Genomic DNA, 19750 nt, shown 5'->3' on the forward strand with positions numbered 1-19750 from the left:
AAGAGGATGGAGCCGGACTGTTCTCAGTGGTGGCACATAACAGAACAAAAAGCAATGATCTCAAATTGCAGCAGGGTTGCAGAAGTTGAGGTCAGATGGTTAGATACGAGGAAGACTTCTCTCACTAAGGGGGTAGTAAAACACTGGTACAGGTTACCCAGAGAGGATCCTGTTTTCAGTAATCACATAGGGTTTTAGTACCAGTTATACCTTGGAGGTTTTTAAGACCCAGCTAGACAAAGCCTGGGTGGAATGATATAGTCAGGGACGGCCCTGCTTTGAGCAGGGGGTTGGGCTAGATGACTTCCTGAGCTCCCTTCCAGCCCTCATTTTCTGCGATTCTGTGGAGCCACATTGCTAACCTTTACTGTAATAGCAGCATATTCTCTCCTTAGCTTCTGTTCATATCTTCCTCTTATGGTAATGAGATTTAGGCCTGCACAGTATAAAGGATCATGTACCCCGATATCTTTACAAAAAAGGTCACCAACCACATAGCTCCCATAGCATCCTTAATCGCTAGTGAAAAGTTCTGTTGCTACCAAATTCAGAGAACGTCATTCAGCAGCCATCTGGGAGTAAATGAGGCAGAAAGTGAAAGTTAGCAAGGCAACTACTGAGCTAAGAGACAGCTCAAACATGCAGGGAGTTGCAAGGGAAGCAAAGGTGAAAAGGATAGGAGGAAACGTAAGCTCTAGGTATGCTACATAATGTAACGTATGTATTTATGACTTGTAGACGGAGTGGGAGGAGATGCACCACAAATGTCATCACAAAAAAGGCTAATAATTCTACACCTTCAGAATTTCCTTCATGGGGGGAGTGAATCGTAGGATGCAAACAGATATGCTGTTTCTTTCAAAGGTAGGAAATATATAAAACACACTATAATGAATTAAAATTTGCATGGATGTGCTCAATCCCCTCCCTCTACTGGAGAGAATCAGCATATCATCGGCTCTGTGCTACTGATGGATAACAGACATCTTCATACACGTCCCTTGTGATTTTCAGAAAGAAAGCTCGGAGCGGTATCATCAATGTCATTGTGAAGTTCCTAGTGGCCACATCATACAGCATAATGACAGCCAAGTACAAAGGTGGTTAAAACTCCTAGGTGGTTACAGATTTGTTATACTATGTAATAAAATAAAATGTCAGCCAAACATCTCCAGCCAAGTGTAAGGTAGATTAATGGTGACTAAAATAAAAGGAAAGTACATATTTCTCTTTCTTTTATTAGATCATTTTAAATGAATCCAGTTACAGAATTACAATATTTGATCTTTGCTGCTTTTTAAATGTTGTAATGAGTAAATTAAATCCAATGTTTGAACTTGAAATCACATTCTGAAAGTGGTACGGTCTGTAACAAATGCATTACCACTAAATTCTTGTTTTACTGCATCCAGCTGATGGATATCAGTTATATCATGGATCCCTGAAAGAGGCGACTTTCATGCTACCAAGAGGATATGAAATATTTTGATAGGTTGTAATATGACAATTTAGAGTAATAGAGCAAATTCAATTAAACATAAAGATGCATAAAAATATATACTTAGCCCTAGAATTAAACAAATTCTTTCCTTGGACTTCCGAGTCAGGATAAACTGGCAGAACGATAAGCTTTAAGAGTATGAATGACTTCTAGCCTAGCTTGTTGCATCTGGTCCCGTACACCGAGACACCAGATGACCTGACTATGTGCATCAAACCATAAAGGAGAGAAAATACCTTGTTACCCTGTATCCCTGCCATCAAGATACCATTGAACTGAAGGATTAGCTCAGGAGATTGATCAGGGTGCATGTGATTTTTATGGCAAGGGAACCTATTCAAACCTGTTTCCAAGCTGATATTGATCAAACTGAATTTGATCACTTACAGCTATTCAATGGCTTAAGCAATGTTGCCAGCTCTTACGATTTTATCACAAGCCTCCATAATATCGGGTAGTCTCAAGCCCCGACTCCTGGATTCAAGTGACTACCAGAGACTCTCAACTTTCATTAACTATATATACATGCACACATAGTTTATATTATATAAACTTCTTTATATCCTTCATAGATGTTAAAGAAAAGCTTGAAGACATGACCCAAGAACACCAAAGTGTCATAAACCGAAAAGGAAATAAAAGAAGCCCACCTTTATTATCTTTACCATCCCATGATTTTTATACTAATTGTGTATATCTGAGGACTGAGTCATGAGTTTTGACTTGCTGGACTGAAAGTGGGTGGGCTTTGCCCAGGACATATCATCATCTATCATCACATAACTGGCATTAAAACCCTACATCATCACTAAATACAGGATCAGAAAGATACAGGCCCAGAAATAGGCCCCTCCAAGGTTGCACTGAGTCACTTTAGTATGCCTCATTCAGAATCTTGTTCTGCCTCTTACGCTCTATCCTGAGAGAGCAGCAAAGGAATAAAGCAGAAGTTTCCCGTCTCCCTAACCATCCTTTCCCATAGTTAAGGCCACAGCTGTATTTTCTACACAGAAAAAAATGAACTGTTCTAACCTTTGAGTTAAAACCCATTTAAATTGGTGCAAAGCCCAGCACAGACAAACTTCTTTCAAGACCAAAGTGGTCTTTTCTCAGTTCAGCGTATGTTAATGGAGAACAGGTTAATATTTAATCCTTGCGATTATTACATTCTTCAAGTGTAGAAGTTTCCATATAAGGGTTTGTACCAATTTTACTCTCTCACTTAAGGAATACATCTACAGTTCAGCACATGGGACAGCTGAACCAGTCTAAGGCCTATGAGTAGGTGAAAGGAGAAGGCATTCGTCTATAAAGAATGTAGCACAAATGTGATTGGGTTTCAGGCATCAAGATTTCATCCTCCAGAGGAATCAAATTGTGTGTTGGAAACACATAAGAACAAGTCTGTAGGTTCAGTTCACCACAAAGAATACTTGGCCTTCATCATAATTTTGGTTCCAAGATGTCATTTACTTTTTTTTTACTTTTTTAAAATACATAAATAAATATATGTTTCAAATAAATCTCTGCTGTGTCATCGTGCAATTTTCTAATCTATAACAGACTCAGAAACATGCAATAAAGAACAAACAATTCTTTCAGTCGAACAAGCAAACTATCACAGCTATAAGCCAAACAGGAGAGGCAGAGCTTGTGTCATCTAAAGGGTACACAAACCATATCTTGAGTTTTTCAAATAATTCAACAGCTCTTTTCCATCTAAAACCAATTTTCCTCCCAAGATAATTTTGCACTTATCATACGGAGGTCAGTTAAATGAATACATCAAGAACAGTTTTAGTTAGAATTTCAAAAAGTCTTGGAGTTAGGTAAATGGTCTCCTCTGTGGGCATGGTCATGTTCCTAATGGAAAAAAAAAGCAGCACATATCTTATTGACACCCAGTAGGACGCAACAGTACTTCAATGATCACTACTACAGAGAGCCTCAGATCAAAATCAAGATTCCCATACCCCCAAGGACTTCTATAATTCATAGGCAAACCTTGTATGCGTAGTCAGTGTTGGAATATGTGTTTCAACAAAACTGTTTGCAACCATAACTATAACAAAAAGAAATTACTGTTCTTCTGTGCCACAGAGTAAGTTGGCATTTATTCTCTACCTTTACCCTCCTCACTAATTAAACTGTGCCAACAGAAATCCCGTTTTTTTGTCCAAGTCTGACAACTGTTTTCCCAGAGTCGCCATTTTTTAAAGCAAACTATCTTCCTTGCTTTTGTCTGAAGATAATCTCTAAAAGTGGAAGATAGGAACGAGGCCAGGTGGGGAGGACACTGATTATCTGACGTTGGTTGGCTGCTATATCAACTTCTTTGCTTTCTCCAAAGCATCTGCTGCTGGTCACTCCCAGAAACTAGTTATTGGATCAGCTGGACAGCAGGTCTGATTCAATGTGACAGTTCTTACATTCCTATCTGATTTTTCCTCCCTGCCCAATACTAAGTCTCCATCCATCAGAGCTGTCCTGCATCTAGTATTCAGAATATGCAACCCAGAATTAAAATTAAGCCCAACTGAGTTAGTTCCAAGTGGAGTTTCTCCGAGCTCTAAATAAGTAACAGCTTTCAGTCCACTACATCATCATGAGCCACCAACTAGATGAAACTAAGATTATCCAGCTAGAAAGTTAGAAATCCCTCAGTCTGGACAGTGTTTCCAATGTAAACATTTTGGAACATTTCTCCTTTACCCTTTCTACAGCTCTCATTTGACTTTTAACACTTCATTAGCCTAATAAGATCAATAAAGAAAGCCACCCAAAACATCTTCTTAAGTAAAGAACTCTGACCCTTTCCATAAATATTATTTCAGTTCACTAATATCACATCTGCTGCACATCTGCAGCGTACACATCAATTGCCCAGTGTAAAGAAAATACTGATAATGCTGACAAGGAAAGGAAAAAGAAAAAAAAACTGAGGTAGGGGAATCATCATAAAATGCATTCTGTTCTCAGACTGCACAGTCAGTAAACACTGACGTTTTATATGCCTCATGGCTTGTTCCTCCAGTGATATATATGCTCTCTCACAGGCCTGAAGCTGGGCAACAGGCATACTGTGCAAAGATGTTTTATATATATTATCATTAATTTCTTTATTATATAAAGAAAAAGTAGATGTTTTGATGACTAGTACACGTATTTACCGGGCTTCCTAACTGCCTAATACATATTGAACTGGTCACCTGTACTGATAATTACAATACACATGCATGTCGTTTATCTGGGGATTACACAGGCTGCATCAGGAAAGGAAAAAAAGCACGTTTCCTGACTTCTGGTCCCATCCTTTCCCACAGCCGGGGCCACAGCTGTCTTTTCTACACAGAAAAAATAAACCCTTCTAACCTAGGAGTTAAAACCCACTTAAAGTGGTGCAAAGCCCAGCGCAGACAAACTTCTTTCAAGACCGACGTGGTCTTTTCTAGTTCAGCTTATATTAATGGAGAACAGATTCATATTTAATCCATGTAATTAGTACACTCTTCAGGTGTAGTAAGTTCCCATATAAGGGTTTGCACCAATTTAACTATATCACTTAAGCAATACATCTACAGTTTGGCACATAGGACAGCTGAACCAGGCTAAGGTCTATGACTAGATGAAAGGAGAAGGCACTCTTTTATAAAGAATTTAACACAAATCTGATTGGGTTTCAAGCATCAACACTTCATCCTCCAGAGCACAGTTTCTCAACCTGTGGTATGGGTACCCCTGGGGGGATGAGAGACACAGGCAGGGGTACGCAGGTAACCCAACCCTCTTTCTCTCTCTCAACCTCTTTTCCTCTCTCTTGCCCCTTCCTCCTCTCAAAACCATGGCAAAAAATTTTGTCATACATCACATGGCACTTTAAATTCCCCAGTAATAATTTGGTGTGTCACGTTTTGCACGGCCCTGGTTTCAGCCCTCCTAGCTTTGGCCAACATCACCTCTAGCTCAGGTACATACTTGAGTTGTGCACCCCGGTGTAAAAAGTGGCAACCCGACCCACACCAGATCACACATCTGTCATATCACGACCTTATATACACAGCCCTTCCAACATATGGCACACGTTAGTCTGTAAATATAAAATCCCCTGGAAAATTGAGTGTTGGGTTACTTTTGAAAATTTTAATAAGTTAGGGGGTACTTATTACTTAAAAGGTTGAGAAACACTGCTCCAGAGTAGTCAAATTGCCTGTTGGAAACCCATCATAAGAACAAGTTTGTAGGTTCAGTTCACCACAAGAAGTATGTGGCCTTCATCCTAATTTCTATTTGGTTTGCAGTCAACTACTCGAGTTTGAAGAAAACGTAATGAATACAGAAGTATTAAAAAAAGGATAGAACATTATTAAACTAGATCACATTTGAAATAGCAAAAATACTGAAAAACAATGTTTGAAGCCATATCCCTCACAATCCTTCTTATATTGGATGGGCTGCTCTATAAATTACTCGGCTTAACAACAGCTTCCATCCATACTCTTCCCTTGCTTTATTCCCAAAGACTCTATTAATGCAAAATGATCCCTGGCCTGCTGAGCTGCATGACAGCATAATGCCCAGACGAGGCAGAAAATGTCACCGATCACACCTGGCCAATATAATATATACATCAACTTCTCCCAAGCAGCAGAAGCATTTGTTGTTGTTGTTCTGTGGGTCAAGCCACAGAGAAACAGATGGAACGGGCACTTTAGTTACACGTGAAGTCTCTAAGCCCATCCACTTTATTTAATGACAGATAAAAAACTGGCCTTAAACACGCGTAGAAAAAGCAGTTTTCTGTCACCCATATGATCACAGGTTGTTATATTTGGCTGTTAGTCTGTCCTTCAGAGCGCCAACATTTCCAGCTCCTTAGATTGAAGGGGTCTCTTCCACGTATACTAATATTCTTCCCCCTCTCCACTCCCAACCTCTCCTGGAGAAGGAACTGGAGGTTGGTTGTAACAGATTTGAGTAGTCCATCACGTTCTTTCCTGTTGGGCTAATGAGGCTCAAGTCATGAGGACTGCAAGGAGAAAGAACAAGATCTAAAACAACCCACATAGCCCCCCAAAACATAAGCGCTCAATAATGTAATGAAGACACAGTTAAAAATTCAGCAATACCATTCACTTTATAAACATGCTGTTGGCTTTGAAACAGTGTTTTAATTTAGTGGCACCAATGTTATCACTTGGGTTACAACCAAGCCAGTAGCAGAAAGATAAAAAAACGTGTAGTGGGGAAGAATATTAATCCTTGGGGAGAAATGTTAGGGTCATCTTTTAAATCCTCTACGGCAGGGGACAGATGCAACTTCAAACCATCTTAAAAGTAGGGAGGGGACTTGCCATGCAGAAGTGTTCCTCGTCTTTTCCAATTCAACTGTTATGGGTTGCTTTCCTCTAATCTGAATAAAAGATGTTTAAAGTTACAGCAGTTTAGCTCATTTATGCAGGTATAGGAGTGAACAGGTAGTAGCAGTTATGCTGCATCTTCTTGTAACAGTTGCACCACTGTTAAATTGCTATATCTATCAGCTGCACCACTATTAAATTGCTATAGCTGCACCACTATTAAATTGCTATAGCTGCACCATACGTAGCACCTACCTATAAATGAGAAAGGTGTATTAGAATTGGAATATTTGCATTAAAGCTTCTCCTTTTCAAAATTAGCTGCAATAGTTTCCTAGGGGACACCTGGTCCCTGGAAACGATTTTCCTCTAATAAAAAGGAAATGAAGCCAGTTATTCCATTGCTAATAAAAAGTTATGTATTAAAACAGGATGCAGGTCTATTTCCTTCTCTCGCTGTTTATCCTTGTTTCATAAATTTTCAAAAAAGGGTTTAGAAAATGGACTGAAAGGTGGGGTTACGCTAAATTTTTCAACCAGTACTTCTGAATGAATTATAAACAGTGCAGCATACTCAAACCTTCATACAATCCTCATACCATCACACAATTAGTGTCCTCTCTCTCACTCCCTGGGAATAAACCCAGGCCAAGAAGAGCGTGCCTATTTTCTACCGTGAACATCAGTAAATTCTAAGGTCAACTCGTGTGGGTAAGAACGCCTGCTTTTGTAGAAAATTAAAGATGTAGGAAGTTTATGTATAATTTATACCATTATGTTAAATGGAATTTTCTACGTTCAAGGTGGAAGGCAAGGGAGTAAGTTAAAATAGGTTTAAAAGGTTTGTTACTGCAGAGAAAGAAAAGCCTTATTTAAAATATATTCACTCCCGATTTTGTTTACTAACACCGCTTAAAGAGGGCTTTTGGCCTCAAAAGATACTTGACAATAAATAGACCATAATTTCACTGGCCAATGAAATGCATCAATGGACCGTGGTATAAATGAGAAACTCTGACTGCACAGAACCACTACACCAGAGTTTAGGGAAGACAACAGAAGTATACCTCATCCAGCTAAAAATCAAGGGGGGATTTAAGTAGGAATGATGTAGTTGTCCAAATTGGACTTTAGCCACAACATCTGTTTTTGCAAAAAAGGGCCACATTAGTCACTGAAATGCACAAATGCAATGATGTTTATTCACTGACACAATGAACTGCAAAGACTATTTGGGAATTACAAAGGTGTCCCGAGTCACTGCATGATACTCAACAATGATAACTGAGACTGAAACAATTCAGTATTACACGCAACTACTGCTAAACATGAGTCTTTACATGTGCAACATGATGCAACTAGAAGTTGGAAAGGGGCCTTTTACATAACCATTTAAAAAAGGAAATTAAGAAAATAAATCATCATCCAATCAAGATAAGAGTTTAGATTTCCTTTTAGACGAGCAGAGCAGGATGAAGAAAGCTCCTGGATACTCAGTGATGTATGTCATGTATATCGGGAGTGTCTTGGGCCCTTAAGGTGGAGTGCACATCGATCAAAGCAACATGTTCTGAGGGGAGCAAAGCATTCACTCCACCATTAGCTCAGGCTTTCAGATGAGATGTAAAACGGAGTCCTGACCATTCGTCATCATTAAAAACCCCACAGCAATTTTTCCAAGAGTGAAAATGTTAACTAACATGTCCTGGCCAATATTCAACTTGGGTAATTACATTCTGCTTCCTAAAACTCTCCCTATGACTTCACTGGATTAGTTTTTCTTCATTTCTCTTCCCCAAACTGCTCCTGTACAACGTTGCTAGCCCAGAATGACTGCCGTGCTCTGCTCCAAAGGTGCATGAATTTCAATTATGGGCAATCCCTGCATATATATGTCTATCTATCTACCTATCTATCTCCTGAAGCAAATGCACAGAGGGTCAGATTCTGATACCCTAACTTCATATGGAGGAGTACTATACTTTCCAGTGAGAAAACCACTGATTGAAATGAGACTTCTTGGGAAGTACTGGAGGTCAAGAGTTGGAATTTCTGCTTCGTCTCAGATGAATAAAAAAAGATGGGCCACATCCATAGCTGGAGTATATGGATGCATCTGCATTGACTTCACTGATTTATGCCACCTGGCCAATGTCTCATTAATCTATCTTCTCCTGTCTGGGTGCAGCAGATGTCAAAGATGCTACACATAATGCGCACTTAGACAAGGCCCCAAAATGCGAGATACGGATATCGGAAAGAGCGCACCTTGAATCGCACCATCTTGCAAAATCTTCATGCTGTTTTCATGAGGAGCCTAGATCTGCTTGAACTTTGCTCACTTCAATTAAACTAATGGCTCTAAACCAGAAATAAATTTTCTAATGTTTTATTATAAGACTGACACTAAACATGTAAGACACTTTATAGACAAATAGAATGAAATGCTCTGGCCCAAAGGACTGTGGTCAGCAAGGGGCAGTAGCCACCAGAAGAAATAGGAAAAGATGGGGAATTCTAGCCTGCCAAGGAAACTGAAAAAGCCTGCTGAATGACCCCAACACCAGCAAGGCCATGCTGATTTCTGTCTCCACTGTTTTGAAACAAAGCTGATGTTGTTTGAAGAGCTATTTCCCCACTGTTAGCCAGGCTGCCTTCAAGGATATAGCCCTTCTATGGTCTCTTTAAAAACATCTGGACAACAATTAGAAATGGGTCTTTTGGACGTTTCAGGATAGTCGATTTCTCTCCAGTCTGTTTTGGCACCATGTGTGAGGGCAAGACCAGTAAGTATGTTGTCCACTGCATTTGCACCCCTAGGGTCCTAGAGAAAACCCTGAGGACAAAATCCTGAAGAAACACCCAAAAAAGAGTTGAGATGTGGCTGGTATGGAAACACTACAATTAACATAGCAACCATCATTTTTCACCATATACCATTTTGCCTTTTCGAATATATTTTTCCCCATCCTCAGAAATTAATTCAATATAAAGAGGTTCTCCTGAAAAGGTCACCATTAGCCATCTCCAGGATATGTTCTTTTGAGAAATCATAGGAAGCAGATGACACAATATCTGTCATACCATACTGTGTCATTGGTACATACAGACTTCTCTACTGCTGCAATTAATTAGTCGAAGCCTGGGATGAGGGTGGGAATACAAGACTGTCAAAGAAAGGGTGATAGTGGCAGAGGAGAGTGGTAGGAAATCCAGGCAAAAGATCTGTGAAGAAACTTGAAGACCCAAAAGTAATCTTTAGGTATTGGTAATGGGCTGCCCAAGCCAAGTTTTTGTTCTTTCTTCTTGGCCTGGCTGGACTAACACTAGTTAAAGCCTCCATCAAGCTGCTCTCATCTTGGTTGGCTGCCATCAGTCTTAACAGCGTGGAATCAGGATGGCCTGTATCCGCTCCTCCGGCTGAAGGAAGGATCTGGTACATGGCAATTCTGGTCCACCAGTGAAGTGCAAGGTAGTTGCAACACATGAAGATGTCAGTTCTTCCTTTACCAAAAAGTGATTTTCAAACAGCAGTACATACAGGCACAATAAACTGATACAAAGTTTGGTCAAGGAACAAGCATTTCCAAAATCTGCATTATTTCTTTAACCGTTCCATTTCATCAGTAGCCTGAAGAAGATATGACAAAGATATACACCTTTTAGTCTTCTTCCCTTCCCCATTTAATTTTTTTTAACTACTTTATCGGGAATGTAGATGCTAGAATTACTCTATACTCCAAGAGCAATCTGGCAAACAAGTTACAAGAAATGTTGCTTTACTGGCATCAATGGAGTCTCAGATCAGCCATCTAAAAATAGAAGGGTTCCCCCCCCCCAACAAATATATGCCCCCTTGATTTTACAAAGGCAGTATTTTAATTCTCACCTAGTTTTGCTACAAGTGATCGTTACATAGACAAAATGACAGAGCACTTTGTACTACTCCTCAATAAACCTTCCTCAGTCAAAGAGGTATTGCCCTATGAGTCCCGCTAAGCAATGCCATTCTCCAGTCAATGAGAGGTGCTGGACTCAGAGGCTGGATGGGCAGCAATGCTCGTTTCATAAGCGCTTGACTGATCAGACCAAAGCTGTACTCCAGGCAGTAAGCTGGATGAGACTTCTGTTTCTTGTTTAGACCAACCAGATCTCACTCCCTTCCTGCCCTCCCCTCTGCAACGTATACCTTTTATTAAAATAAAAGCAGGCATTTGTTAATTAAACATTAAAGGAGAGCTGCAAATACAGAAAAGCAAGCAACTGCCTTCCCCGTCCCCAAAACATAACATTATATAGCATCACATATTGGCACCGAGTGACAATCAGCTTAGTTCTGTATCTGTTCCTCGCACCTCTAAATTGTGAGCCCTGGATTTAGTGAGAGACTGCTGTCAAACACGCACTTGCCCATCATAACTGATTCCAGCATTACATCTCAGTGAAAGCACCATACACGATGTAGGATACCTCAGAATAACATTTAATAGGTCGGAAATTGCTAGTACAATACCACATTGGTAATCTTTTATCTGCAGTTTCCTTTTTTTTTTTTTTTAAATGCCTTATTACATCACAGAAACACAAGACATTAGACAGTAAACAGTACAAAGAAGAAAATGATGGTATCATATGTGACTGCTCATTAGCGGAGCAGAAGCTACACTCCACTTAGCTAAGGAATTATATTCAAGCACAGAACTTTACTGCCGATCTTCTTTTTTTTTTTTTTTTAAAAAAAAAAGGTAAAAGACCTGTTGCCAAAAAGACTAATATGAATTACAATATTTTTCCTTAACTTGTTAGCTCTGGTTTTTAGATTTTCCCCAGCATAAAGAGCTATGAGGAGCTTAAGAATAAAATTAAAAACACATTCAGCCTAGATTGTCTAAATCCAATGTTATTATTCCCCCCCCAGATTCACTTAAGTCCACTGAAGATGAAGCTGCAGTGTTGGAGGGTTATTTGCTCCAAGGACCTTTTTAATATGGCTGTATTGTAATACTGCAGTGCAAAAACCTCTCTAGTCATAAAAGGAAAATTTAGCTCAGAAGCAGAACTTGTGAGCACTGAAAAACACATTTGCTTCAATTTGTACTCATTTAATAATGGAGTTGTTTAATAAGATCAGTTAAAATGACTGTCCTCAAAGGCATAACACTGTAACCTCCTCTTATGAGACTCCTAGGGCACTGAAATAAAATTCATTTGTCCAAACTAGATAATCAAAAGCAAGCCGGGACATTAAAAAGAGAATATTTAAAGGGAGGAAAATGTTTCATGACAGACAAGAAAATAGCTTCCTGCTCATTTTCTTCCCTTTTGCTATAAAATTACTGTATATTGTCTGTGCACATGCATACACAGCAACACAGTATATGAATTATTTCACTGCCAAAAAAAAAAAAAAAAAAAAAAGAATTGTCCCTTGTCATCTCACTTTGATTTTTTGCTCTAAAATTAAGGAAAGCACTCTGTATCTGCACCCATTAGGAAAGAGCTATTAAAATCTAGGTGTATGCTGTATCACATCACTAGTCAAATCCCATAAATCTGTGCATAATTATTTTCCTACAAGGTTATGGCTAATTGGCCACTAGCCTAATTGATTAATCATCGAAATTTTCAGGAGGCATCAAGAAGCAGTCTGAAGGGCAGCAAAATATTTATTTAGGTGCAAGCATTAAACCGTTCGGAGACAGCTGGCTTTGGTTGCTCCTTATGGAACGTGCAGGCACAGGTTGGTCAGAAAAAAACCACGTTAGAGTCGTCTCAAAATCAGGAAATCAACATCTCCAGTAATTCTTCCCACTACGATCCTGAGAACAACCATTGCAATCCTAAGTAAGTTCCTGCTGTCCGGCTATGGAAGAGTTAAATTATTTTGAACATGACAACACAGAGGGTCCTTCCAGCAGACACAGATTCTGCATTTCCACGTTTGCGTAATAAAATGTACATTTCCTTGCGCCTTAGCCCTGCTGGAAAAGGCAGGGAAGAGATGCCAGGCATTCAGACCCTTGCTTCCTCCCTGTAATCATCCTCTCTGAATAGAACTTGCACTGATCACAAACAGCTCTGTGACGATCACTCCCGTTTTGACAGATCGAGTGAAAAACGAAAACTTTGAGTTAAAAGTCCAGGACTATCTAGACATTATTCCCCCTCCCCAAATCCAAGTTAACAGGAATCCGGCACACAAGTGTAATTGGCAAATGCACTAATGAGATGCTACATTATGCACATTGCTTCCAGCAAAACCTTTCTGATCAAGGCTCTGCTGTATTCCCCCACCAATTTTAGAATTAAAAAATAACAACCGGTCCTTTGCAGTGTATGAGCAGATCCATCCCAACAGGATCTCCCCAAGAACAGGTCTCATGCCAGAGGATGCTAAAACGGTACAGGGGCCAGACATAAAATGCAGACAGGGAAAGCATGGGGGAAAAAGACACCATGAGAAATTAAGCAATGACGAGACACAGGATCCTTCCTAGACCTCCTCCCCCTAGCCCCCATCCCTTCGTTACTGCAATCAAATGAAATACCTTCTCCTACCTTGAGCCAGTGCTGCTCCCTCACCAGCCCCCCACTCATCCTCTTGTTGCAGAAAAATGCTTGTCCCCCCCCTTTTGTTCCCACGGTATATTGTCAGTTCTGGTTTCAGGGGGGTCTGGGTATGTCTGCCAGTGAGCAGTAGATCCCTCAAAAAGAAGACTTGGAAATGAGTATCCTAGTGAGAAAATCCTCAGCAGTTTCAGTTCAGTGAGAGCACCTCAATCACAGCAGCAGCAGCAGAAGCAACAGCAGCAGAGGCAGTGCTGGTACTCTGCAGGCCACATCGTTCATACCTTATACATCACTACCACATTCCTCCTAATACTGGTCCCCTGCAGCATTTCCCCACCTAGTGTATGAACTGTGTACTTTGCTTTGCTGCTCAGTTATAAATGTCTGTGCATGTTCTAAATCATTCCCTTGGTCTCCGTCTCATCAGCAGACCATTTGCGTCTCAGCAGGAGCGACAAACAAACATGCAGCTCCCTGGACAGTGCATTTACACCCTCCATTAGAACCAGTTACCTAAAAATATCAGAGATCACCCAAGGGAACCGGGGGAAATCAGTTCATCACTTAGAGACAAGTTCTGCACTCACAACCACTGCCCCCCCCCCCCCCCACCTGCAGTGGTACTTGAATGCAAATACATGGGGGGACAAGCATTCTTTGGGCAAGTCTGATATCTTTTATTAGATCAACTCAAATAGTTGGAAAAATTCTTCTTAGCAAGCTTTCGGGTGTCAATACCCTTCATCAGACTGAGGAAACGTCTGCAGTTGGTGTGTGCTTTTCCTGGATGGAGAATTTGGACTTTAATAGGTCCAGAGACTATCAAGGATAGCACCACACATCCAGGGCACCCCATGGCGAGCTGCTTCATACCGCTTGCTCCTCTCCCATTTTTTACAGCCACAGCTGTATAAAAGGAACATATTATTATTTCTATTCTTGCATTTTGGGCCATTTTGCAGATTTTACAACAAAAGGAAATTTTAACCAGCACAGAGGGAGAAAAGATGAGTCACTTCTGTCACATGGTCTTGCCTTCAGGCATATAATGGCAATGCCCTGTCCATCTAGGGCTCATCACTGTGATACCTGTATACACCAAGAGCCAGGAAAATGGAACAACAATTTCTCTCATGTCTTTTTTTCCCTTCTCTCCTCCTTAACTTCAAGCAAGCATTAAAAGAATCTTTTTTGTTCTTTTCCCCTGCATCATCCATTAACCTAATCCACTTCTCCCCTCTTGCAGGGGTAGGGGCAGAAATTACACATAATCCAGTACAAGCGATCAGAAACGGGTTCAAACCTGTGACACAACAGAAGTTCAGAGCACATAAAATTGCCAAAACTGGCTTAAGATGAACCTGGGTGGATGTAGTATCAGACATAACTGATTTAGGTTAAATCACTTTATTGAACTTCTGTCCCAGGTCCCCTCCAGATTCAAGTTAACTCATAGTCTCCCAGCATCCCAGAATGCCTAGCACCTCCCCTGCAACCCCCTCCCCACCCCTTCACAGGGTGGGCAGGCTACCCTTGGCCCAAGCTGTCTGCTCCAACCGAGCAGGGAGTTGTGCTCTAGTGCCCCTTGGCTTCTAGCCAGGCATGTGGCTGCAGTTTTGGAGTCCAAAGTGAATGTCTGTTCACCTGCTTATCAGTTCAATCTATGCAGCTTACATTAACCTGCAAAGACTGAATCGATTCAGCCTCAGGCTTTTTGATCATCTGTACATACTTTAGATGTTACTGAGGGGAAATGATAGGCATCACCTTTCATCCTGATGGTGGCAACATGGGCATCATTCAGGTCTTTATGTTAGGACATTCTGCACCAATAGCTGGCTGCAAAGAATGAGGAGTCCTTTGTAACCCAAGCCCACACAGAGTGGTGCTGCTCCCCTTTCATAGCATCTGGACCATGGATAGAGTCCAAGGAGCATTGTTCTAGTCTCAGCTAACACAGCTGGGACTTCCTGCTCCAGTACTACAGGCTTATGCCTTAAGATGCAGAAATCCCAGATTCAGATTTACTCTTTATGATCAAAGACCCACTAAATATATGGTGTTACACTATTTTTACTGGATGGGTTCTTTTCTATTTACAGTACATCTATGTGGGATTTCTGCTGCCTCTGTGGCTTACCAGGAGAGAAATCAGAGCTTCCTGCTCTTACTTTTGGGCAAATCCATTCCAGGAAACAAAGGATGCAATCAATATACCTCTGAGTTACTATTTGTGGCAATGGCACAGAGCTGCCTCCTTGTCCACAGGCTGATACTAAGCACTGCATTTGGTAACTCTGACCTGCAATGAATCTATCCACCTCCATCTGCAGGTAGGTCAAACAGTTGGGTGAGAAAGACCAGAAAAGGGAATTTACTGCGTAAATAGAATTATTTTCTATTTTTTCCCCATTCACCCCAAACAGTCTTTCTATGCAGAGTAACGCACGGTAAAACTCGTCTCCACTAGCGAACAAAATCAATCTATGGGTAAGTGATGAGTTTGAAAAAGTGGCACAACCAAGACAGTGAAGATCGGAGGTTTCTGCTTATTCAGAAATGTTACGCTTGTAATATATAAAGATTATCTTAGTTACACTGCTTTACATATTTCTTTGTAAGCAGGATCCTGAAAGCACATGCGATTGCTGTACCCCTTAAAAAGAAAAGTGAACATTAACCTTCTTGGAAGTGTTAATAGTTGCTGAATTCAGTAGATGCTGGTGCATCTCATGTGACACAGCGTTAACCTTTTATAACCAGGACCCAACACATGTGACTGAGGTCAGGAAAAAAGGTGCAATCTCTCACCAGTACTCCTGTCTCACATTTATTACAGGAGTAATAGCTCTTCCTGCTTAATAGGTTTCATTTGATGCATACCTTGCACCAGCTGACAACAGATGCCTCAGAGGTTTTGTTACCCTTAACTGCTGGGTGATAAAGGACAAATAAAGCTGTCGAATGTCTTATTGATTATGTGATTGAAATATACCTTGATTGCCCTTCTTACATTGTGTTTATGCCATCTGATTTCTTTTTGGTGTTTTCGGTTCGGGCGGAAGGAAGGTAAGAGATATTTCATGGAAATAAATGTTCTCTCACAAGATGAAGGCTGGGTCTTTTCTGAGTCCTACCACCTCTTTCTGAAGAATGCAATTACAGAGGTACCGCCCTAGAAGGAATCAGATATTCCTCCTTGCTCAAGTTATAATGCATAGGAAAGGTAAGGAACAGGATGAACCCAAACTTGAAGGTCCAAAAGGAGGTGAGGGGTTTGTTAATTTGTTTTGGCTTTTTGAAGGCTTGGGCTACTCAAATTAGCTTCCTGGTAAGAAAATTATTAGATGATTATATGATGGATTAAACCAAAACCATGGTCTTGTGGGACTCAAGATATTAGATCCCAGCCCGGACAGCCTCCTCCCACATGTGACACGATCTTGGGCAAGTCGCTTCTCCCCTCTTCTAGGGGTAGGGGTAGAAATTACACTCACTCTCTCTTTACTTCATTTCTGTAAAGTGGGTGTAATGATGATTTCTTACCTCAGGGGAGTGTAAGTGCAAACTTTTACAAACAGTAGAGATGCAGAATATAGCACAGAGATCGCAGAAGTAAATGGATAGATGCCTCTTTCCAAAATATTATTATATCAGGGTGTAAAAAAAAAAAAAAAAAAAAAAAAAAAAAAATTGATGCTGGTCTGTTGGTCTCAGGAAACATTTGTATTTCCAGCAAGCAACAGGATATTATAAATAAAAATTTAGGATATGTTAGGTCTTTTGAATTCTTCACGTCTCTCTCAACATTTAAATTTCAACCTGACTTTACTATAGACTGGCTCTGTGGATCTCCTCCTTGCCTCTTCCAAGGCCTCCTGACTTCAGTCAAATAGTAGAGGTGGTTGGGGATTTTCTGTTTTTTCCTGGAAACTGTGGTGCAGCAACTGAAAAAGTTCATGAAAGCATCTCAATTTTTATTGAACTCTTGACACAGTATGGCCAAGGCTCTGATATGTCAAGTGATAAGCTTCTCTTCAGTCTGGTCCCAGTGGACCCCATAACTTGTTGAGCCAGCATGCGACAGGTGAAGGATTTGAACTAACTCAAATGCTTGTACTGTGCAAGTCTGAGATCAATTCTCTTCCTTTCATTAAGCCGATCTCTTTTGTTACCATGTGACATTTGGACGATGTTATTGTTTTACTTTTCTCCTACAGACGGGAGGGTAGGAGCCAAGAGATGAATCTGAAAAAGAAAAAGGGGACAAAATGACACATACCCTTATTAGTAAAACTATGGAATTGAAACAGTCATTGTAGACCTAACATCTGAATCCTGATCACTTAAGCTCAGATGCTAGTGTCGGTAGGTAAGAGAGTAAGGAACTTATCTTGTTCTCCTTTTTTGTCATCAGTTTTGCTTATGTTCACCTTTTTCGCCTACGTAATACATCTTTTTGTTGTTTGGCTCCTTACTAATAAGCAGAAGGAATGATTTCTAAATAGGCAGCACTCCAGGCAAGCCCTCTCCATGGAAAGAGAGACCTAAAAATTCTTCCAAAACTCGACAGGGCGGCCACCTAGGGCGGGCAGATTCCCTCACTGCAGCCGCAGCCTCCAGTGTAAGGGCAGAGGAGCTGAAGCTTGCTGGGGTAGGAGCTATCCTAGAGCAACCTTCAAGACACATTTGGATGTTTATCTTGCTGGGATCCTATGATCCCTGCTGACTTCCTCCCCTTGGGACAGGAGGCTAGACTTGATGATCCTCCAGGGTCCCCTCCAGCCCAAATGTCTATCAACTCTATGAAAATTAAAACCTTGATCTGTCCTTTGGGGCAAATAGCACAGGAGAGAAACCCAGGGGGTCTGGGACCCCTGCAGTCAAGTTTGAGACACCCCTTTTAGCAAAACTACAGCACTGAAACCGTCACATTTTAGCATCCGAGCCCTTGACCACTTGCATTCGGATGCCAGCTGCAAGTCTGACGACCTGGCACCTTGGGGAAGACAGCCTGTATATACCATAGCCATGATCGTATTTACCTACCTGCCCCAAAACAAATGGGTTAATTAATGTTTCTAAAGACAAATGAAATTGGTAGGTAAAGTAATAGCACGCGAATTCCTTCGGAAACTTAGACATCCTAAGCAAAAAACCACAGAAGTGCCATTGACAGCATCCCCTTACAATGCAGCACTTGAATGTTTCCAGAGCAGCAGCACACATTAGAAACCTTCACACGGCCTTAGCCGGAGTCCATTGCTTACTGTGCCTCAGGAAGTCAGCTGGGAGCTGCACGGTGCCACAAACAGCTGGGCATGCAAAGGGGCAAACCTCAGGAGAGCCAGCGGGAGCAGAGATGCTACAGTGCACAGCCGCAGTGAGGAACTGATTATACTCATCACAAAGTAGATGGAGTTTGAAATGGAAATGAGGAGAGGATTCGTCTGAATATTACCCAGCAGCCACAGCCCATGGTGCTCTAGACAACAGGGAAGCAGGAGCCACACAGCACAAGGTTTATTTCATTTCGCTATTGTTTGGGTCATCTTGGAGGTTCATTCAAATTGTTACTTTAACAAAAGTCCCCTAAAATAATAAGCCATTTTTTTTTAAAAAGATCATGCTCCTTCTCTCGGATCTCTCCTTGATACCCACCATTTAGAGACATTCAAGAGGAGGTTGGATAGATATCTGGCTGGGGTATTATGATCCCAGCACTCATTCCTGCCCAGGGCAGGGGGTTGGACTTGACGATCTGTTCAGGTCCCTTCCAACCCTAGAAACTATGAAACTATGAATTCACCTTCATGCACAAGGGAAGCAGATTCTCAGATCTAAGTTCCATCCTGCACACTTGGAATCAGAATTTTGCCTGGGACGTTTTGCAGAGGAAACCAGGTCTGGAACTGCGAACGTCCTCCGGTATCAATGGCAGGTTAATCTCACGGCTTCTTCTCATAGCTGCAAAGTGCTCGTGTCAGCTGCACTTGCTTTGTCTTCTTCTTTCTGCTGGGTGCAGACTTGCAGTACTTCAGTTCTGGCACTCCCTGCTGCGACTCTACAATCACCAACTTTTCGTGACTGCTGTGTACAACTCTCTGGTAATCTTCATCTCCCATTCAAAAGCTGAGCAGGACTTTATTTATTTATTTACTTTTTCCACTCAACTTTTCCAGCACCCTCCAACCCAGGGGTGGGCAATTATTCTGGGTTGTCATCTTAGAACCAGAAAAAAAACCCCAACTCATACACTAAAAGTCAAACACCTACTATAACATATCTTAATTCTGTTACAAAAAATATGTCGTGATTTGTG

General features: G+C 41.0%; 1 protein-coding gene across 1 annotated transcript in view; it reads right to left on the reverse strand.

Annotated features, from left to right (window-relative positions):
• Positions 1–13672, reverse strand: part of DAB1 (DAB adaptor protein 1) — a 774457-nt gene extending 760785 nt beyond the window's left edge. Inside the window, exon 1 of the mRNA XM_090048698.1 lies at positions 13417–13672. The gene's annotated coding sequence lies outside the window, so the exon portion shown is untranslated. The remainder of the gene's footprint in view (positions 1–13416) is intronic.
• Positions 13673–19750: the final 6078 nt, after the last annotated feature.

The sequence above is a fragment of the Crocodylus siamensis genome, chromosome 5 (assembly GCF_052110815.1).
Source record: "Crocodylus siamensis isolate JL-2025a chromosome 5, ASM5211081v1, whole genome shotgun sequence".
Lineage (NCBI taxonomy): Eukaryota > Metazoa > Chordata > Crocodylia > Crocodylidae > Crocodylus > Crocodylus siamensis.